Genomic DNA, 24,500 nt, shown 5'->3' with positions numbered 1-24,500 from the left:
TAAAATATACATTTTCCTTTTTTCCTAATTTATGGAGTATGTCCTATAAAGTAACTAAAGTACAGGTGAAGCAGGACAAGACACCTAGAGGAAACTAAACCTGGGAAGAAGAAACACTAATTTATCTTATTTCTTTGGGCTGAGTCTCTCTGTGATGCCCAATAGTGGCCTACTAGGCACAACTTCCTGGAATGTTGTACTTTGTGTCTTTAAATGTTGTCTACTTACAAATCAAGAGTACCAGCACTAAACAGCTAGTTATTTTGACTACCACTTCCATGTGGAAAGAACCTCTGAAACTGCTAGTCCTGAGCACATGCGAAGCAGCCTACAAAACAAATCCCAGTTAAGATGCTTTCTATGTAAATTTAGTTGCTTTATTTTGCATAATCTCTGAAGTTTTATGTTTCAGTGTTTTTGCTCAAAAAGCTTTGTGAATCTAAGAATATCTTTCATGTCATAAAGACAAAAAAATGTGTAACACTTGGCACCCAACAAGAAATGAACACTTTTGAAAAAGACTAAATAATGGAAAAGTTCATCAGCTTGGAGCCTTGTGACTAGCTTAGGTATACTTCAAAAACCAACCTTTTTTCACAAATGCAGGGCAGTGGGACATTGAGGGGTGGCAGTGGGGAATGTGAAAAAAATGCTTGCTTTGAGCCAGGCATTGGGACCTTTACATAAATCACTTCATTGAATTCTTGCAACAATCCTCTGATATGGGTGATTATCATCACTATTTTATAGATGACAAAACTGAGGATTAGGCAAGATTAATGGATTTATCCAAGGTCACATGGCGAGAAGAGCTAGAATAGGGATGTACAGACAGCTCTGCCTGGTCCAAACACCACTACCCAATCTTCCAAGAAAGGAGAAAGGCAGTGGAGGAGAGCTATGGAGTCATGGAATCCTAGGGGAGGGAAGGCCCTGCTGTGTGATCTTGTTTAACCACTGGTCTGCCACTTTAACCTCATCTATAACAGGAAGCACTCGTGAGCAGCAAAAATGAGGAGAAACAGGCACAAAAATGCAAGAATTAAAGCAACACAAAAATAAGTAAGTCCTAGAGATGTAACAATAGTATAGCATGGGACTATCATTAATAATACTGTTGCATACTTAAAAATTACTAAGAGAACATATTTTAAAAGTTCTCACCACAAAAAAAAATTTGTAACTATGAATGTTGACTGATGTTAACTAGACTTAACTGTGGTGATCACTTACAATATACAAATATAGAATTATTATTTTGTACACCTGAAACTAAGATAGTTATATATCAATTATACTTCAATAAACTATATTTTTTAAAGGAAAAGAGATCAGTACTGCTCTGAAGCCTAAATGTGTCCAGGAGTAAGCTCAGTGATTGTACAGATCAAAGACAGATTTCAACTCATACGCTGTCTGGAGTACTGGGTAGAGAAGGATTCTGAGGGATGTCCAAGGTAAACGGGAAAAAGAGAAAAAGATACGGATAAATAGATACCCATAGAATATTTTTTTCTTATGGTTTTGTATGTATTAAAAGGGCAAACATGAATTCCCATAAGCCTTATGTTTAAATACTCCAAAGCAGTCTATCAATGCAAAACTTAATTAATTACCTTTAAATTGAGAGCAAATAGACACAGGTATGATTTAGCATGAGAAACACAGATGTGTATTTCACATCTGACATTGGACTCTAGTTCATGAAACATATTAGAGTGGACACAAAACCAAATTCTTTTGATTTAGATAGAAAGCATACAGTAAAATTTGCATTGTAATGGATCCATTGACCCCTGGTCAAGATGGAATTGTCAATAGAAGTGTCTTATGTATGGTATGAATCATATCTAATGGTTCTATTAACATCATATTGAGATTGAAGTCTCAAGCAGCATGACTTAGAATAATGGAAATAGAAGAGGGCTTTATTTATTATTTTCATTTCATTTCTCTAAGTGTATTTTTTTCATTTTTATACCATCTCTCATAAAGAAAAGCAGGCAGTGATAAACTTATTAAAATAGTATCAAAGCACACAAATTTGTAAAAGGCATCCAATTTTAAAACAGATGTCTTCCACAACAAGATCAATTCCCTAATGGAATACACCTTAAGGAATAAGGAGGATACAGACTAATGGGAAAGAGGGAAAATTGGTAGTGAGCAAACAGCATTTTCTGCTACTTCTGCCTCTGACACTATGTAACCAGAGGCAAGTGGCTCTGTTTCCCTCTCTCAGATTCTTCAATTGGAAAATGGGGATAACATGATGCCTGGCCTTCTTTTAATTCATAAGGATGTACAGATGAATTAAATAATATACATGAAGCCTTTGCAGCACATTAGAAAAAATTGACTTTTGAGTTACAATAATCATTTAATGATGCTTTATCCCAGTTCCATCAGATGAAATGGCTGAATTCAATATTTAAGTAAAATGGACAATAATCAATCCAGATAATTTTCTAATTGTTCAAGGTATTCTGAAGAAATAGGAATAAGATATTTATACAATGGTATGCCTGAAGTAATAGTCTGTCTTCCATGCCACTTTGATTTATAAAGTGTTTAAATATAATACCTCAAGCACATTCTCCATGTATTTAATAGTTAAATGGGAAGTCAGCTCTCAAGTCAGACTTGTTAGAAGTACTACAATGACTAATAAAATTATAAAAGAAACAGAGGGTGTTAAAGGGACAAGGAAAGGAAAGCCTTTGTCTGTCTTACTATATGTGATACTACAAATAGCCATAGTGTAAAGTTGTGGTTCTAGAAGAGAGTGAATGGGATGGAAGATCATAGTAAAAAAAAAAAAAAAAAAAAAAAAAAAAAGCATTGAATTCTCTAGAAGGATCTAGTTGAAACACTGAAGGATACCCTTCCCAGCAGAATAGGCCTTTTCCAAAATGGAGGAAATATTGTAAAAACATAAAATGAATATACCTTGAATGGCTGAGAATAAATCTGAGTAAAACAGAATAAATCTGAATGGAAATGACAAACTTCCTTCAAATGTACAATCTTGGTCATGTGAAATGGCTTTTACTACAAAATCAGTTTGGTGTGGAAAGAAACAGGCTGGAAATGACCAACATGAATGATCAAGGAGTCTGTGTTAGAGACCCACTGAAATAAAGCTGAAAACTGAAATCTGTCCCTGGATCTTTTTAACTTCTGGTTTAGACCTAGACCAGGATCTATGAACATACATAAAAATATCCTCTATTATTATAACTACTTACATAACTTGGGTTAAAAAATTATTTTAGAAGAAAATCATGGCTGTACTTTCCATTAGTTACAAACACTGAAGTTGAAAATTTTAGAAATTCTATTTTAAAACATAAATAAATAGCTTAAAACTTAGCTTTGCCTTTTTCAAGCATACCTTTGGAATATAGCTTTTTCATATCATATCTTCTATCATATCATGACTTCTACCATAATGCCAAACATTAAATTTCCATACCTGATCAGATGACCTTACAGATCATTTTGCAACTTGTTCCACTGAGAATCAACATAACACAGAAAACAGAACCTTCCATTTAGTAACGGTGTGATTTTGGAGAATCTAATAAATCATTATGTCTCTTTGTATCAGGTATGAAATTAGATAATGTAGAACTGTGGTGAGTATTAAATGCCTTAAAAATGAAAGTATTTAGAGAAGCTCTAGGTTCACAGTAAGGTTAGCTATCATCTTCATCATCCACCTTACCTGCTCTCTCAAAGATTTAATATAATTATTCATCTATCTTATGATATTCCAACTCTAACTCCTGATGCTAAATGGCAATGGTTAATATGCATGCCTTGCCAAGCAGCTTTTAGGGTTTTTAAATACCTTCTCTAAGGAGTGTTTTTGTTATACATTTTTGGTGTGTTTGTGCGTGTGTAAGAGAGGTGTGCTTACTTTCCACTTCCAAATTTAACTTCCAGAAGAAACTCTTACCAGAAGAATCCCCAAGCGTTTCTTCAGTAGTAATCTATTACTTACAAGGATGTATAGCCAAGGTCTGTCCAAAGACTTTTATGGAGAGAATGCTCTCTCATGAATGCACAACTCCCAGTACACCTATCAGCACAAGTACCCTTTTGTGAGTACTTTGTGCAATAAAATCCTGGTACCAATTGATCATTTAACTCACTACTTTTTTCACCTCTTGTATGTCTTTAGTGATTTAAGCACCATGATGGTGCCATTTTTCAATTTGCAAAACACAGATTTCAAAACAAAGACAAAAGAGCAGCATCCTCTGATGGGTTTTCAATCACTCGACATTGTCAACCATGTATAACCTATTGCTTCATTTGAGAATATCCAAGCTTCACCTCAAGATATCCTATAGCTATTGTATGAAATAATGTAGCTGGTGATTCATTTGTTCCCAACCATAATTTTATGTGAAATATTTATTTTCCAATTTAAAAAAAGAATGTACAAAACTGAAGTAGTGAAAATTACTAGGAGGGCCATATTTATTCAGAAAGTCTAAGAATGTTTCAATCAATGTAATGACATTTCAGACTAAACTTTCTCCCATCTCATTCACACAAAAGATGAAGTCTGAAATGCATTCCTTCAGCAACAGAGCAAACAGAAGTTCTGCCATATTTGTACTGACTTTCTTTGAACTGTGGTAATAAATCAATTTTTAAAAATTCATACACACATGCATATATGAACATATATGTCTCTGTATCTTAGCATTTCACTGCTGATAATATGAATAGTAATATTATCATGGCTTTTGATTAAAATATTCTTGAATATAAAAGCCCACATTTTCCAGAACAAATGATTAAGCCACAATAAAAACTCCCTTTTATGCCATTTCTTTAGAGAACTGACAATACAGTGTAACAATATGTCTTGTTTTTTCCAAGATTAAACATCATTTAAAAAGGTCTATTCTCAGTCTACAGAAAAGCTTGAACAGCTTGTTCCTATTTAAAGTGTCTTTGGAGAGAATATCATCCTTCCCTTGGATCTAATTTCTCTGTTTTCTTTAGCGGCTGCGTAACTGGTAAGGCTGCTTCTGTGAACCTCTTCTGTGCTGCCCGAGCACACATTTGCCATGTGGGTACAGGCACACATGAAGCCCTGTTTCTGTTCCCCTTCCTGGCTTTATTTTAAAATGAAGTCTCTCTTTTCTACTGCAGACAGAGAGCAGAGGCAGCACCCCAACTAAATTGCTTTTGCACATGCTCTTTTTGCCCTGAGATACCTCCCTAGGTATGTGACAAGCCATTTAGAAACCGGGAGCCTGGAAGTGCATCATTTCATTATTACTTCGAGGTTAGCAGCCTCCGCAGCCTCTCAGACAGATTCCCGTGAAGCCCAGCTACCAGGAAGATGTTTCCATGAGATCAAAAGTATGCAGTTTCCCTTTGTTTCCTGTCTGGCTGCAGTGTTGCCTCACACCGCCTACCCCACAGCTACCAAAAGGAGAGCGCCAGTGAAAGTGAAGGGGATGCTGCACAATTATTAGGTCATTTCATCATTTCAGGGACTCGATTATCATGATTGACTCTCCTGTCAGTCCTACTGTCACCAAATAATTGTACAAACCTCATCTTCACTTCCACTCTGGATCTATGGCCCGTGTGACCTTGGGTAAGTCATTTAAACTCCCAGAGCTGATTCCTCTTGCCAGATATAATACATTAAATTACCGTTTGAGTTGAATCTTCTTTGTGCTGTATTGCTTCATTTTAAATGACAGGCATATTGCAGTTCAAAACAGTGAATCAACTTGGTTCAATCTTTGGGAAATTTCTTAAACCATGGGTCTAAGGATCACGAATACTCATTTGATCCATCCTGAGTTGCAAGTGAATCTTCAAATGACTCGGTCCATTGATCTCCCAGAAATAACCCTTTTTCTTTTGCATTTCACAGGAATTAAAATGCTATTTGGCTGTGGAGCATTATCATCTCACTTAGCAATCAATATGCTATTTTAATAAGTTGGATAAAGTCTTCCATTTTCAAGATGTTAAATAATATATTCAGTAAATTCTCAGAGTATTCATAGTGTCCCCCAAATCCATAAATGGGCTGTGGTGCCATGAAAGATATCCAAACCCAGTTCTGCCCTCTCCTTTCCTAGTCTTGATGACCACTTGTTTTATTACTTCTGCAGAACATTGCAGATGCATTAAGAGGAATATGTAGATAACATGTGAGAGTCACTTAAAGGGAAATTCTAACCAGAATGACAAGAGGATCTCATAAATGGCCTGACCCTCAGCATGTCCCACAGGTAGTGCCAGAGCCCAGTAAAGCTATTAGTGTCGACATTCAAGAGACAATAAAGAAGGCTAGCCAGAGCCCCAGATGGTGCTGCCATCAAAATACATTCCAAAGCTTGGCATCTGGATTTTGCAGCTGCCATGCATAGCCCATATGTGGCAATAAATATTGGTTCTGAGGTTGGAACAGCTAGAGGTTAGGGTCAAATGGAACTATCTGAACCATCACAATGGAGCAAACAGACAGAGCACGGAAGTGATTGTGAAATGACACATAAGTTTTTGTACCTCTTACTTCTTTTATTGTCAACTGCTGAAAAGCTAAGATAACCTTTCAGAGAACAGCAGAGCTAGGACACAATCATCCTTTTTTGTTCCTCCTTTTATTTTGCTCACTTCCAAATATCAAGCTATACTGACTCTTATCTATCTTTTTGTTAGACAAATAAATCCTTTATTTAAATTCTTAGTACTTCTGTTCAGCTGTAATTATCATTTATGGAAAATTATTCTATTACAATTTATTATCATTTTATTACAAATGATCATTTATGGCAACCTATTTTATTACAGTTTAGTAAGGGTCAGGATCTGTTCCTAGCACCAAAGATAAAGGGATATACAAAATGAAGTCCCAACTCTCATGGTACTTACATTCTACTAATGCTAAATCACATATTCACTCCCTAATATTCCTGACCATATCCCATATATTTCTCACCTCAAGGAGAGAGGAAATTCTGTTCAAGTAGACAGGCAGAAAACAGGCAATAAAAGGTGTGTGAAATGCTAACTATAACAGAAGAAAATAATTTTCAGACAATACACAGAAGGGCACTAAATTGAGTATGAATATGAGGAAAGTTATCAGGGAGGGGTCTGCAGAAGAAGGGAGGTCTTTACTGAGAACCGGAGGCATACAAGGAATTAGCCAAGGGAACACTCAGGGGAAGAAAAACCCAAGAAATAGAACTGAGTGTGCAGAAACAAACTTGGCCAGTTTTCAGCAGAGCTAGAATGTAATTTGGGAGAAGAATTTGGCAAAAATGAAAGATAAAGTGGGAAGCAGTGGCCAATCATGATGGGATTTCATAAAGCACCCATGAATTAAAAGATATTATGTCCTCAAGGCCATTAACTAGGGAGCTTTATAGGTACTTAAGTAACTATACATCATAGATAATAGGGATAAATTCCCAAAGAAAGATTGCTAGAAGTAGTAGGAAAGAGGAGAAGATAGATCTAGTTTAGTTACATGTCATTGAGGAGGCATTTATGCTGGACTTTGAAGCAGAGGTAGGAGTTTAGAGAAGAGAATCACGGCAATCCAGCAAAGATGAATATTTCAAAAGATTTTATGGCTTTGTTCCTCATTATACACTATTTCCTCTCAATATGTATAAATGTGTATTAACCCATAATGTAATCTAAAAATACTGGTAACAGCATATTCAGCTATACCACTAATCTCTCATCTCTTAAACTGGAATTATAAAATCATAAAAGGCCTTAATTCTGTCCACATAACCAAGCTAGTTAGTCAATCCTATGCTAAGTTAATGTTGCTGGAAACACAAGCTTGATCACTTTTATGAAGCGTTTTCACTGTTTACATACAGACTATATTGTTCTTTATTTTTACTGACAGTTTGCATTTTCTAAAAATTAACATTCTATTTCCTTCAGTTAGTATACAATGATTTCCTACTACTTCTAGCAATCATTCCTTTCAAAATACTATTCTGGTTCCCTTTTTATGTCCAAAATGCACCATTTCCATGCTGTCTGATTTGACTACAACAGCCTGCCTATTAAATCTTGCCAGGTCCTGTCATCTCAGCATTCAAAAGTGCCTCTAAAATCCCACCTGCTCTGTGAAGCTCCTCTGCAATAAAGACCATTCCCTGGGTTGTGTTTGTTCTGCCTTGTCATAACCTTTGGACTACATCCTGTTTGTTGAAAAGCCAATCTTTTCCCTGATATGACTTGCTTAGGGCCCAGTCTGCTTTTTTGCACAATGTGTATTTAAATGATAAAATAGAAGCTGGTGATCACAGGGACCCTCATGTCAGATTATCAAGTGTAAATTACCCAAGTGTTTTTTGATAGCTCTTAATTATTGACAACAGACAGTCTCATGGAAGAGTTTGCCTAAGCCACACATCCAAGTAATATGAAACCTCGCTCCAGTCCTTGGCAATTACATCTTTGCGAGATATGGGTAGGGGGTGGGGACCACCAGGTGTCCACCAAGGATAGAATTCGTGGATTAGCAAAAAAAGTGAGAGCTAATGAGTTTGTATTCTAGGAGGGCTTTCATTAGCAGTGCTGTATTAGTGCGTAATTCTGAGACCATTTTCAAAAAGGTTCTAAAACTTGCCTGAGAAATCACTGGTGGACAATGTAAATTACTGAGGTGAGTGGCTGGCTTGCTCAGACATTGCCAGTATTTGTTTGTTTTAGTGTTTTCCTTGTGAGCCTTGATTTTATACTCTGCTCGTAGCAAAAGGCTCTCTCAGTTATTTCTCCTCTCCTTTTTCCATCAATGTTCTCCACAAATAAAGTATTTTACAATACTGATTGATTATTGAAGCTTCTTTGTATTATTTTTTTGTACCAATGTTTAAGCTCCCCACTTTCTTAAAATTAATACGATATAAGATGTCAACATGTTTATGCTGAATAGAGATTTGTTTTGTTTATTGTTTTCAGACACATACACAAATATTGGGAAGCAGGCTAAGCATTTTACTCCTATGACCTCTATTTATACTTTATGATATTGACATTATCCTCATCACCATGCACATAGGAAAAAGGTTATATAATTTTCCCAAATCACGTAACTTGTAATTGGTACAGACTTGTTTTTACCACAAAGATATATTACAAACATTCTTAAGCATTACAAAATATAAAATAAGTGATGACACACTTAAGTATTAAAGCTTCAAAAATATTTCTAGGATGATAAAATAGAATTTTATATATGTCGTTTGTTGTCACCTATTAATAATTGATAATTGATCTATTAATACCATTTCTGATAGTGGAATTAAAATAGGAGGATTATTGGCACCTAAAGACAAACTACCCAAAAACAAGCAGAATTTTGATCATCTGTTGACAATTAGTGGCTTCACTGGGTTAATGAGTTTATAGACACATTAGCTATCACATACAGATCTTCAGTAATTGATCATTTTGGAATCAAAGATATTTTTTGATGTGATAATTGAAACACATGCTCAGGGCTGACAACAAAGCTGGCTTAAAATCTGCTGTAAGTACTCAACTTCCAGCCAAAAACACCACTGGTCAGTTTTTTGAATGCAGTTAAATGTGAAGAAGTAACTGGAAGCTTTCCATTCTTACACACCCATAGGATTTCCATTGGCAAGGCTGTTTTCTCATTGCTTCCTATAGAATAAAATGTATTTCCTAGATTAAATTGTGTTGGTATTTAGGATCTACTTAAAAACAATGGAGGAGGTTCTACTAGGAACACAAAAGAATCTGAAATGAATTTTAGTTCCTATTCTTGCTCATGGTTTTCACCCTGGAAGGTCTGTAAAATAGCTTTTCTCTCCAAATGTAATGGGATTCCTAAATTGCTTTAGTAAGAGTTTGAGTAGTGACTCTAAGAGTATACTTTGTTTCCCCCAGGCTATTTGGTTCCTGAGTTCAGAAACTAAGTATAGCTACCAACAGACATTTCCTATTATACTTCTCAGCACTTCAGAGGTTAATTTATCTTACTGGAGCCTGAAATATACATACAACCACAAGGTGGCAGTACAGATTTGTGGTCACATGGTTAGGAACTTGAAGGGATGGGGCTTAATATACTCATTGTCTATACTAACTGTACTTAGTAGTTGAATCGTTTTTAAAATATAGAACAATTTTCTCTAGGCTTGTTTTATTAATTCTTACAAATTTCCTCCTCCAACACTTTCTTTAAACTTACAAGCATAATAAGGAAGGCTTTCTCTACTTTCAGACTCATGTAACTTAATTTGATTTCAAAACTTACAGAAAGATATTGGTTCCCCTAAAGTCATATTCCACTGTGTAATATTATATATCCATGTTTCTCTTACCAAAATAAAATCCAGTCTCCCAAGTGTTAATCTGATTTCTACCTTTCTATATATTTGGGATTTTAGTCCTTCTCTACTTCTCCCTTTAACAGTATGGTTTAAGTGTTGCATGATAGTACATTTTTTCCTCTAAGAAAAGATATAGTAGCCTGCCCCTACTATGCAAAAAATTGGCAATTGAAGTTTAATGGAAAGGTCATTAGTCTTTGGGTCAGAAGATCTGGGACCTTCTTGTTCTAACACTTTTCTTTTGCTGGGTGACTTTGAGCAAGAAACCTAACGCCTTTAATCCTCCGTTTTCTCTTCTGTCAAGTGGAAATGTTAGTTCAATAAAGAAACAAGGATTAAATAAAAGTGAAACAAGTGCCTAGGACAGAGCAGGCCTTTAACAAATGCCACACTAGAAGCACCTTAATTTCTCACTCTAATCTCATCACCAATGAAATGATTAAGGATAAAAACAATTTATAATAAAACTAAACTTTAAAAAGTAGAACAATTCTCAGCTCTTTTCTAACAGTTCTGAAGGTGTTCAACTACAACATCCATAAGTAAGAATCTTTGGTAGTTTATTGTCAGACTTTAAGTTCTGATCTTAGAGAAAGGAGCCAAAAACATCATTCTCTAAAAAAGCCAACAAAGGAACATCTCACCCACTGCATCGCAAAGCTGCTTTTAAGGTTTAGTCCTCTTTTCACTCCCTGGAAAACATCTACACATAAGACAAATTAAACTTTGTACTAATCCCATTAAAACATGAATATGTTGATTTAATATAGCAACCACTACTCATTAGAATAGCAGAAAATTTTGTCTTTAAAGGGAAAACAAAACAGTATTTTCATTGTGCCCTCAAAATCAAAAGTTACTACTTAAATCCTTCTTAAATAGAGTGATTAAACAAAGTATAAAAACAGTATCAAAAGAAGAATTATGTCTAAGGTGTCCCTTTTTATTATTTTGAACAATATATTTAAAACATTATAGATTAGGACTTTTTAAATGTCAACTTATATGGTTTAGGTCACTTCTTTACCATTATTTCTGATTTACTGTATTTACATCTAGAGATTAGACTCCACATCAGTGTCTATGAAAACCACAAGCTTCTTACAGAAATAACCCAAATATTGAGAATGTGAGAACATGCCATTATCCTGCTGCTGACTTATGTTGTCATTTCTCAATGGTAAAAAAGAAAATAAAAGTTTGACCATCCATCATTTTAAAGTCACCTGGGTCCACTGATCATACATATTATATGATTTTTCATTGTCCAGCTGGGTTTGGATATTTTCTACCCACGGCAACCTTTATTTCACATCAGGAGACACATTTTATAATACTTTAGTAATTCTAAATTTAATTTTTTAAAAGATAAAGCTTAAGAAGATTCTTTTTTGGAATAGAACTACTCAATAAATAGTAAACTTATATCTGAAGTTTTATATCACATAGATCTTTACCTGATTACCTTCTACAAAAGTTCATTTTTCTCCACTCAATCTAATTTAAATATTCCTTTCACACAAATATATTTAAATACTTTATTCAGCATGTAGAAATACTTCCTTAGCTTGTACAAACTTTTACTGTTAATTTCTAAATTCACCTTTAAAAAGTTTCCTAGGGACCACAGTTATCTTCTTAATATTCTCATTAAAGTAAACATTTTAGTATTTAACTTTTCAGTGTTTAAAAGTTGAAAACTTTGGTGTTTAGTACTTCAGAAGCAGTCCACTTCTTACAAAATCAAATATAAGCATCTGCTGGCCATCTGGAGAAACACAGAGATATGCCAGCCAAGAAAGCCTATCTTGTGCTTACTTCGCAAAAATTTGTTCGCAATACTTTCTAGTTCTCTTTAACTTGATCTTAAAATGCTCCACACACTTCAGTACACCCAAACATTTTTCAAAACAACATAAATTGAAGGTTAATACAACTAACCAATATAAATTAATTTAATGTTATTTTGTCAGATAGAGTAATTGACGTTTTCTAAACAGGTGACCAGTTAGAATTCATTTACCAAAACTGTTTATTCCTAATTGAAAAATAAGATGTAAAATGTTTGTACTTTAGAAAGAATCAAGTGCCATTTAAAATGAAGTGATTCATGAATAAGCCATGCACACTTGTGTCACTCTGAGTCATCCTATTGAACATCAGTATAAGTTTTGTTTGTTTATTTGTTTTTTAAAGAACTTGGTCTCTCTGCTTATGAATCACAGCTGCAAAAAAAGCTAACACTGAAAGGTGTCATCACATAGACGTCACTAAGACACAATACAGGTGAATCACAAAGTAGAAGGATTGCAAAGTGGACACTATCAAAGAAAGTCCCTATTCCAGTCAAGTTAACTCTTTAATGTTCGATTCTGAAGGAGAAGAGTCATGTCTGCCCCAGCTGCTATTTTATCTGCACAGCTCAGTCATGGTGCTCAACCACTCTATGTACTTCACAAGTTCAACTAATTTACTTTTAAGGATTTTTTTTTTAATGTTTATACCTGAAAAGTAAAACTAACCATCTGCTAAGATTATAGTAGATATATCTCTGGTATACATTTGATTCAAGCATACTGTACCCAGCTCTGCCTTGTCTCTAGCATGAGGTGTGAGACCAGATATTACAGGGGAAAGGGAGAAGATATTTCTACCCGTAAAATGACAGAGACAGAAGGGAAGGAGTCTGAACATTTGTTGAAGTCCAATATGGGACAGCCCAGTCCAGGCGCCTTTTGACAAGTACCAGGAAGGAGCCTCAGGGCCTCATTCCACAGATGAGGAGCCGTAAAATGACCCAAGGGAAACAACCTGGTCAAGACTACAAGGGGAATCAATCCAGCGACAAGACAGAATTCAGTTCTAGGCCTTTCTAGATCTAAAATTAATATGCATCCCTGAATTACAGTGGTTTGGAAATAAGCTAGTAATTTTACTTAAGACTTTTTTATATAATAGCAGTATCTTAGGGTTATAATCCGACTACGTGAGTATATAATATTAGTATTCTACTATATCAGTGTTTTCTGTTTTTACATAGAAAACATGTCTTTAGAATGCTTCCTTAAAAACAGGGTTCCTCAAATAAAACCTACCATGGAAAATCAGGAAAAACCACTAACTCGAACACTGTAAACTTAAGTTTAATATGTGCATGTCCTTGGGAAACTGTAAATTTTTTAAATATAAACTATGCACCTTCTAAAATTTAGATTAAGAACATCATTTTAATTTGAACGATGATATTATTCAGCTGAAAATAACATCATTTGTAAAATGAAGATAAGGCTGTCAGGTACCATATAAAGACTAACCACCCTTTTCTACTACCTGCAAAAACTTTGGTCTTTCAGCATATTATGTTGTCTTACAGTCTTTCCTTTTCACTAATGCCTCATATATGTGTGAAACTCTGATTATTTCTCTCTAGGTCACAAACATTAAGGAAGTATAATCTGTAATGAAAGTAATTGTTTAAAAAATAGACATAGAAGTCACAGCAGAATATATTACCATAGATTGTCTCCAGGTAACCCAGCAAAGGCCTTTTTCAGGTCTCAATGAAACAAAAATCCAAACTTAAAAAATAATTGATAAAGAACATTTACATTTATGAGAATAAAATTGGTGGATTCAAGTTTCCTAAACACTTATATCTAAAGATCTCCCAAACTCATTTATTTTATCGAGCAATTTCTATTTCACAAAAATTTGAGGAAGTGTTATTACTAATTTAACAACATAATTTTGCTTGCTTAACATCAAACAATTCACAGGTAGCAGATCTGGGATTCAAATTTGGATCAGTTGGATGCTTTTAACACTCAGGGAAATAGTGAAAAAATATTAAAATCCACAGAAAAAAGGGAAAGCACATAACATTTGCAATGACAGCAACATTGTGCTTTTCAGTCAATGAAGATAATTCTATCACTCAGAGTTTCTGGGTGTATTCTATAAGCAGCACAATTACTTTTACTGAAGAGAAGACAGGCCCATGTATTTTTGAGAGAAAAATTAAAGGATAGCAACTGGCTCTATATTTGGGATGTGAATTTGGAATTACTCTCATCATTATAAACAAACCTATTCAAGACTCATACGCAGAGTACTCTAAGCTCTCAGACTAATGGCTCTGCAGCACAGCCTAATTCTAAAATTTTACAGAAGAAAAACAGTATCCTCTCACCTAAAACATAAATAGAGTCTGCTCACTTCTCCCCTAGCTGCTTGACAACCTACTCCTGCCAGCTCCAGGAATAAAGACTGGACTCAAATCTTGGGAGCTATTTTGAGCTGCATATGGGAATAGAATTGAGCAATGCCACAGCAATATCATTAGGGATACGTTTAAGTTAAATAAAGCAGTTCTAAGCATGGAATATTTAACTGGAGATGTTGACGAAAGACTTTAATCTGCTCAGAATGATTCATCTCCTGGTAGACAACCATTAAAGTAATAAATGCAATTGTTTACTAAAAGTGAAATATTTAAAAATTTGCCCTCATTTTTCTTCATGAGAATTTACTTTAAATATTTCATTAAATTGAATGTGGTTCATCTGACCGCTCTTTGATTTTCAGCACCAGTTGTCAATGACCAGTTGAGAAATAAAGTATTTGAGGAACCAAATAAACATTTAAATCAAACAGCCAATATATCTTTCTGTTTCTTTGACTGAACAATGACGCCTCCAAGAGATAGCTGGTATAAAATAAGATGAAATCCAGCTGTACTCAAGAGGTATATTATCTCCAAGGAGTGGCATTTATTTAAATTAAATACATTGTTTACCAAAAAAAAAGTGCTAAATGGCATTCTTGGTGGCTTTGAGAATATTTTACAGAATCTATACAATATTGTTTTAGATTTCCATTGGAAAGGAACATAAAATGTTACATGCCAACACAAAGACAGTGGAAGTCTCATGATTCATGTCTCCTTGAGAATGCTGAAGTGTGGGGTGTCTTCACTGTGGGCAGAGCTCATTTTGCTGTATCTCATATTTCACAGTTACTTCTTACATGATGGCTTGATAGCCAGTGATTTAGATCTGGCTTTAACAATTAAGTATCTTCTATACAACTGAGGATTGATCCAACCTGCATAGTTGGGATTAGAGTGAGTGCAGCCACAAAATTTCAGTGTGCAGTTTTCCTACAATGCTCCTCACCCCTCTTATCCACCCAACATGCACACACACACACCTATATATATATGTGTGTATATATATATATATATATACACACACACACACACACACACATATATATATACACATATACATATATATATATATGTATATGTGTGTGTGTATATATATATATATATATACTTGGTAGAGTATGAAGCCAAACTCAACTCTCAATCTTACCTCAGGAGTCCTCTGGGATTCAGGGAAGAACTCATGGGTCTTTCTTTGAGCCCAAGAAGGCACCAACTCATTAAAATGTGATTTAGATTCACTAGTCTTTCTCAGTTCACCTAAGAGGTAGGAAATTCCAAATAATGAAGGTAGGAAGAACAGAGCTACACATCACTGACTTTGGTCACAGTACATAGGTTTGTACACATACTATGCCCACGTTTTAAGTTCATATTATTTAACTAACTTATTTCCCAATAGCAATTACTAAAAAAAGGAACCTTGTCTTTGGTTTAATTAGCACAACATTGGCAGCGCTCACCCAACTTATTACATAGCAGAACACCTATTGAATGATACACAATTCATTTTTATGCCTTAGACAGATCCTTCCATTAACTGTGACTTCTAATTTTATAAATAATTGAGCAACTGAAATATTCTGTGATACATGGTCCTACTTAAAATCCTTTAAAGTAGTGTGATTCCACTTAAAGCCTAAAGTATTATGGTTCTATTTTAAAAAGTCACATGGTACTAAACATCAGCTTACACGAAGGAAGCAGAAAATGGCAGTGTTTTCCCCTCACCCTGGATGAGAATCAGAAAGCGTACTTGTTTGCCATAGTTTCTCTGGTCTCCATTGTATTCACACAGCCTCATCCTATGGAGAGTTGAACTAAATGAGTCAGTATGTTAATTATGAGCTCTGGGAGCACAAAGAAGAAATAAAGAAGTTATTACCTTTCCAAGTTTCTCAGGTAATGAGACCCACTTCTGGAGATATGTGGCACTGTACCAGAATCTATCATGAGAATGAGCTTTGCAGTAAAATGCACAAAATTAATTTTTTAATGAAAGTCTTCTACTGGTTGTCTGAGTCAAATCCACCTGACAAATGTCACTGGGCAACGTCATTACCAGTTAACCAGCACAAGCCCTTTAGAACAGATGGTATAGCGGGGCCTTTTCAGAAGTGAGCCGACTAATTTCAGCCACCCACCCACCCCCATGAAAAGGAAATAAAATAAAATAAAATTGGCTCCATGTCACTCAAATATGACAGTACTTTGGAATTCTCCCCCATGATGTTTTTTAGCCTTGAGGCAGATATGACAGGCGCCTTATTAAATTCCAAAAATAAATGTAGAGCAAGAAGGCAGTGCATTCCAATGAGACACCCAACTTGTTAAAATGTAACATGCATAAAACTTGGTTCATTTTATTTTTAACCATCATTCTCATCATTTTAAATCAAAACAGAAATATATTTGTTACCATAAACTAAGTAAAATTAGTCCATGAACTACTAAAATTAGCTGTCATTTGTTCACATGCACTTAAGCTGGCATTTCTCAAAAAACAGCTCCACCAGCATCTGGAAATAGGTTAAGAAAAAAAAAAGATTTATGGAAGATTTATTACTCTGTATTTTAGAATCTCCCATCCACCTATCAATAGTTCCTTAGACAAACCCAATGATATTTATGGATCCCTGCCTTTGTGTGTGTTATACATTTTCCTATCTGTGATTTTGTCTCTCAAACTACTACAGCGTTAGCTGGGTCCAACAGTTTGATTTTTACCATCTTTTCTCGACATCCACCTTCTTCTTCCACACCATTATAAGTAAATCCTACTGATTTCTTATAATAGATGTCTTATTCATCTATTAAGCAGTTCATTTATTTATTCTGCCTCAAATGAGTAAATTTTCTCCACTGCAAACATATACTGCTTCTACTAGGCTGACTTTTTATTGGGGAAAGGAACCATTATGTATCCTACATAACCTACAGCATCTGGCCTAAGGCTTTTAAAATATTAGGGACTCAATAAATGTTAAAAACAAAACAAACAACCAATCACACATAGCAAAATGACACAATCTGCACTGCTTACTGCTATGACTCCAAAGAATCTGGATACTTGATACAAAGAAGCAATAAAAAAAAACAACAGAATTTCAAAATCTGGCCCTAACCTTCAAGCAACTTTTGGCTGAAGTATGAGAATGTTGGGGAAACGACTTTCATTTCACATCGCAATGATTAACTGGCATTTACCTTGGCACTGATTGTATCCAAGATACTTTTAATGCATTATTTAATTATAAAACATTCTGTTATAAAGGAGGCAATACTAATCTTACTGTTCTAGATCTGAACAGGAGATTCAGTAGAAAGCAGATATTCAGAGAGGTTCAATGACTTGTGTGAGGCCACCTGTCTCCTGGTAAGTGACAGTGTTGGGGTTCAAATTCAAGTATATTAATGACAAAAATCATGTACTTTGCACCTTCAGTTACTCCACAACTACACAAACACATATCCCTAGGGCCCTGGAGGAGCCTGAATTAGCAAAGCCATTTTAGGATATCTAAAATTCCACTTTACCCACATGATTTTCTCTTTTGGGCTAATGTTCGATGAATTGAACAACCCTCCATGACCAGCTGTGGTAAGCCCTCCCTCCAGACCAGGTGTACTGACAGATAGCCCTATGCCCTCCCAAGTCTAGGAATAATAACCATGTAAGTCTTTAATCAGTACCAGGGTACTGTGAGCAACTGTCATCCAAATGATGATTCAAAGGGAAAAAAATTAGCTTATTTTATTTTTACATGGTTCTATCCTAAATAATACTTCTCAAGCAAGAAGCAAATTCATATTTTATAATATGGTCAGGTACAATCTGAAACGTGTCATGCAAACCATAATGTTAACGCAAGGTTGAAAGGTGGCAAGCATTTTTGGCTATTACTAGAGTTCCTTCAGAGAGTGGCTGTTGCAACATCCTAGATCATAATGTTGACTAAGACAGGTTGGAGTGGGTATTAGGATTCTCATATTCTCTCTCTCTCTCATTCACTCCCTTTCTCTCTCTCTCTCACTCTCTGTTTAATGTTCTTTCTTTTGTTTAATTAATATCAAAGCAGGTCATATCTTGAAATATAAGTGCACATTATAACTGGCCATAGGTAGTCTTCCATATTGAAGACCATGTACAATTTGAAGGTCCTTCATTAGCTATGAGAAAGAAGGCAGTAGACTCGCTAATACTCGTCTAAAAAGCAAACACATACACTATCAGCTGTGCTCATCTCTGCCATAGATTTCTCTACATGTTCAAGATGATCTCCTTCTGCTCTTCCTTCTACATCTATTCTCCCTTTTCTGTTGAAGTTCAACAAGAAAGCTGTTTCAAGAAAGAACATTTGCTGTTTATACCACCCTCTTGTAAACAAGTCGTGTCACTGTTGGTAATGATGTCATTTCTACAGCAAAGCTGGATGCAAAGGAAATGCACACACGCTGGAGAAATCATTACAGTAAACTGCAAAAGAGTATATATTATGTAAACAGCAGCAGCAAGGGAGCATTTGTTTTTTTATTAAAACACTTCCCATACCTTGGACTTAAGTTGGTTTATCTGTATATTTACATATTTTTTTCAGTGAAAGGAATTAAAGTAGAAAATATCCCACAAAAAAAATAAAAAATTTTGCTTGCCAAAACTTTGATTAGAAAATGAAGCTTCAGGAAAAAGGAATCTCAGCAGGGATGGATGCCGCTATCTATTTAGCCAAATGCCAGGATTTTGCCTTTGGGTTACATCGTAAGTTCTTGGATTCCATTTTTTTTTTTCCTCCTGACACAAATATAAATGTATCCTATCTTACTTGAAATGTGTGAATCTTTAACACTAACAGCCCCTGCCAACTGCAGTCCATAAGGCAATACATATTTCGGCATGTATCTGAGTGCTGTCTTAGTATAAAAATAAAAGAAAACTAAAGTAAGTTGTTAAAAGAAAGAGCTTATTCTCCACAAGTTAGCGAAATATCTACAGAGGAGCCCCCGGATTTAGGCTTGGTAAATGTCTGTGCTTACCCTCAAATCTCCTAATGATCATAAAGAAAAGACTGCTTAGTAGTCACTAAAATAGGCAAGTCTCCCAAATTTGGATTCCTTATGCATTTCGTATTTTAGATTCCATTCACATACAGGAAAGACTGATACAAATGGACGATCTTTTCTTGATACTTTGTTTGCTTCCTAGTATTGATTCATCATAGTGCAGTTGGGGAAAGTCTGAATCAGAGGTCAGAAGATTGATGTTTTTATACCAGCTTAGCCACTGTTTATTTCCTGTGTACACCTGCCACGTGACTTTAGTTAACTAGTCTGCACCCCAATTTTCTCCTGTCAGTTGGGATCCATAATGACTTACTTCTATTCTTATGAAAATCAAATGGGTAGTGCTTATTGCTTTTAATTATTAGTATTACTCTTGCCAGGTAGATGAACTATAAAAAGGCATTTAAAACAAGGTTTAACTAAAAATAGTATTATCATTAAGTAATACGAACTGAACTTGAAGAAAACAAGAAAACTAAAAAAAATTTGTCTTTTCCTTTAATATAATTATTTTACTTTTCCATTTGTGCACTTCCTGGTTTGAGTCAAAATTAGAAATAGAGAGATGAGATGATTATTCAGTTAATAACATTAAAAAAAAGTGGAATTTTCACAAGTGCTTCTGTTTCACCATTCACCAGTGTTGCACTGTTATAAATACATAAAACTTTTAGAATAATTCACCTCATCCAGTCTTTGATAATTTACACTACTATCTTTGACATTCAGCAAAAAGCTTGGTGAGTGTATTTGTCTACGTAATTCCAACTGATATACAAATGATGTGATATGTACAAAGAACAGAAATTTATGTATAAAACTAGACACATTTATTTACTCACTCATAAAAACTATTTGTCAAGAGATGCTTATGTGGGGTTTGTGAAATATTTTCATTTGAAATGCTATACATAACTGTCAGTCATCTCTGACCACTTGGCTAATCATCAGACAGAAAGAAAAATCAAAGGAAACTGGTGAATAGGAGGCCTGTTTGCCTATAAAGGTTCAAAGCTAAGCAAATTTTCTTTAGAAAGAAATTTAAAACTATGAACATAATAAGTACTGGAAAAGAAGCTTTAATCTACTAAATGAACTATATCTCTAAAAAAGAAAATTGGAGAGAGAATATGGCTGAAATTATCATTAAAAACAAGTATTTAGAAATCCAGTTAATGTTCTTCACTGAAATATTTTTTTCATTCAAATTCATTTTAATTGTAAAAGAAAACTAGTAATAAATTTCCAAGCTGTAAGTGTTCTCAATAAAATTGGCAAAATGGAAGTGGTATTAGTGATATGGTTAGGGGTAAGAGGTATCAAAAAGGCCTCGAATACAAACACCAGATTATTCTAAATAAAGTTTAATTATCTAAATGGACCACATTTTATTTTTGTCATAAAGCTTGACAGAAATATTTTAAAATAGATATCCTTAAATCTCTAAAACTTTCTGTTTAATATATAATTGGATTGATTCTTTTGCTGATGTATATTATCATAATCTTTGCTATTAAATTTTTAATTGAATAAAAAAAGAATATATAAAAGTGTCATTGGTTCAAGTTATATTGTATAATTAGGTGAGTCCCACTTATATCACTAATGTCTTTTTCTCTCACACTATTGAATTTATATGATTTTAGAGTTGGATGAGGACATTCAGGTCATATAACATTTCTTCAGTTTTAGAGATTAAAAAAATTAGTATTTACAATATTTTGTTTTTCATGTCTATTGATCATTTTATGTATATTTTTCTCCCAAATATATTGTATATTTTAACAAAGCTTATTTAAATATTATTAAAATCTACTACAAAATCTACTCAAATATGATAGGAAGTTATTGTTTTACCGTTGGTCATTTTTTGGAGAAGATACACTAACAGCCCATTTAATTTTGTCTGAGCTGTTCTGTCTTTCTAAATCAAATACTTCAGTCATAAAAATATGTAACTTTTAAATGCTACAGTAAAAAATGTACATCCATAAGGCTTAAATAAAAGCAATCTCCAGAAACCTCCAGAATTAAAGTAAGGCTGCTTCCTGACTTGATGCTGACACCATCCACCTTAGTTATCATCAAGGAACCAATCCCAAAAGTCCCCGACCAATAACCACGAAAGCCCTGACACTGAGAAGATAAGCTCTAAACAGACACTATTTGAACCTTTGTCATTGCATTTTTAATTGTTTCTTTTTCAATAAAATTGTCTCATCTGATGACTTGCCCAGCCAGATGGAGTGAATGTTACACAGACAAAGCTCTTACATAGGTCAATATGAAAATTAAAAAAGGAAAAAGAATAAAGAGATCGCAACACTTACTTGAAAATTATTAATAAAAGTCATATTCTTTTAAGTAGTTCTCCATTCTTTCCTTGGGGAATAAATGTCCCTTTCATATGACACATAACCTTCAAATAGATGCATCATTTACTTCAAAGAATACTCTAAAAAGCAGACTGTTTTCTGTGATTTACCTAATTGTATTCTTTTCTGTCCACATACACATTAAATAAATGCAGTATAATTCTCAAAGCCAAAAGAATCCCACTGTCTGAAAAGTAATAACTGGCATCCGGGCATGATTAATACTCAAATATTTGACTGCTCTCTCCTAGAACCCTAATCTCACTTCATTTTAACATTAACAATCCTAGGGGGTCTGAGATGGTAATTATGTCACAATCCCAGGGGCAGAAGTGGGAGAAGGGAGGAGAGAGGAGTCAGGTTTGATTTCGATAGATGATCTGAGTCGTTGCTCTTCTATGAATTCTGACAGCCCTGGAATGAAGGAAGGATCCTGTTCCAAGCCAGCTCAGACAAAGCAATATTAAATATTTAATTTCCTAAGGCAAAAGTCCAAGGTCCCAAAGCTCCAGAAAAGCTAACGGTCCTCTTCCTGGTTAGGCTGTAAGGAGCAAACTCCACACTCAGAACTAATTTGGCTACAAAATATAAGGACTTTTTTCAGGAATATTTGTAAACCCCAAGGTTTAGTGTTTTTTTTTTAAACAGAAACACAAATATAGTATGAGTAATTCTAACTTGTACAAAAATTAACTTACACATTAAATACATAAAAACTTCTGTGTTTATAGGCTATGAAGATGCACTAACATATATTTTGTATTATAGATGTTACAAGCCAAGTGATTTTTTGTTTCATTTAACTGTTTTGAGAAAAATATTGCTTTAACTAATGAGAATTAACTGTTCACATGTTCTTCTCTAAAATTACTATAAACATCTGATAATATATAATATTAATTTAAACATATATAAATCTACATAAATATTTAGGATTTGGTTTTAATTCTTAAATATTCAAAATAGTGAAGTATCTATATACTTAACTAGTAGACTAGTATGTCATTAAAATGTGAAATACTAGTTAAATCCCCATTAACTTCTGGACCTTAATATGGGTATTGCATGCACTGGATAATGTCTTTTTTGCATATAATGACAGGCAGGGTTTCTCTCTCTCTGTAACACAGAAAGCCTACAAAGCAGATGTTGCCTTTGTCCTCTGACACAAGGGCCTAATAGTGTACTCTTGTAAATCACCCTGCCTTTACCAATGCATGGCTGCCTCAGATGCGTTGCCTATCACAGAACTGTCAAGACCAAAAAAAAAAAAAAAGGAAGGATATTTTCACATTATTTAAATCCCATTTCAAGTATACATGACAAATAGGTTTCTCCTCATTGATATTACTGAACTGTTCATGGTATTACCGACTTGGAATTTTCAGACATATTAATCGATGAGGCAGCAATCAATCAGATTAGCGATGCAAAGATCAAAACTGACCATGAAGATAAGTAAAAGCTACAATGACCTTGCTATGGACTTTTTTTCTTCCTTTAGTTTTTCCACATAAGTAAAGAAAATATATTCTGCTTCCTTATATCTGTTTGTTTGTTATATCACAAGCACCATCCTCAGACACAACGACTTGGATATAAAAAGTATAGAATATGTGTCAGATGCAACTGGTACTGGTAAATAAAAAAAAATATATTGTTTATATTAAAGGAATACTATAAAATTTGAAAATTACATACTACTGTGGCAAAAACACAGAGGTACTTTGTAAATGATGAGGTGATTCAAAGCAACAGACATTCTGAGCACTGCACTAGATGCTGGGAAAATGGCTCATGAGCCAGACAAAGAATGGTGAGAAATATCTGGAGTCTATACTTTGCTGGAAATCATACACATAACCAAAAAACTCTTCCAAAATTATTAAGGACTCAATAAATCTGATTGCTGAAAGAGGATTTTTGATGGAAAAAGAAGTAGACAGTAAGCACACAAACAAGGAGACAGATCAGTACAAGAAATATTGGGAAAAACAGTAGGTACCCTATGTGACTAGACTTATAGTAGAGAAATAGAAATACTGAGACCAGGCTGGAAAGGTAGGTTACAGGGAAATGTATGAAGAGCTATGATGCCATGTGATGAACCCGTGACTGTTCTGTGAGTCCTGAGCTTGGGCAGCAGTACAAGGAAGACAAAGAAAAGAGCATACACCAGTGATTTGTAAAAAGAAGAATCAATCAAATATAGCAATTGACTCAATGGGAGTGGGTCTCCAGATAACCTGAACTGGGTGAAGCCTTTTGATTAAGATATCTGGTATCAGCCTATACATGGACGAGAGGAATGCAGACCAGCAGAAGGCTGAGACATCACTGCAAGACTCCAGGCCATGGGAAAGAAGACCTGAACTGAGGAAGGAGCAGTATAAACAGGAAAAGGACACATATGTGACATAAATGCCATAGGCCTTGGCTACTGAGCATCTGCAGGAAGCAAAG

The 24,500-nt window shown here is 34.6% G+C and overlaps 1 protein-coding gene across 6 annotated transcripts in view; it reads right to left on the bottom strand.

Moving 5' to 3' along the window:
• The window catches only part of ROBO2 (roundabout guidance receptor 2), a 662,153-nt gene that overhangs the window by 411,460 nt on the left and 226,193 nt on the right, over nt 1-24,500 (bottom strand). The window lies entirely within an intron of this gene.

This window comes from Manis pentadactyla, chromosome 1, assembly GCF_030020395.1.
Source record: "Manis pentadactyla isolate mManPen7 chromosome 1, mManPen7.hap1, whole genome shotgun sequence".
NCBI classification, from domain to species: domain Eukaryota; kingdom Metazoa; phylum Chordata; class Mammalia; order Pholidota; family Manidae; genus Manis; species Manis pentadactyla.
The sequence above is the reverse complement of the archived record's forward strand: the minus strand, read 5'-3'. Positions and strand labels throughout refer to the sequence as shown.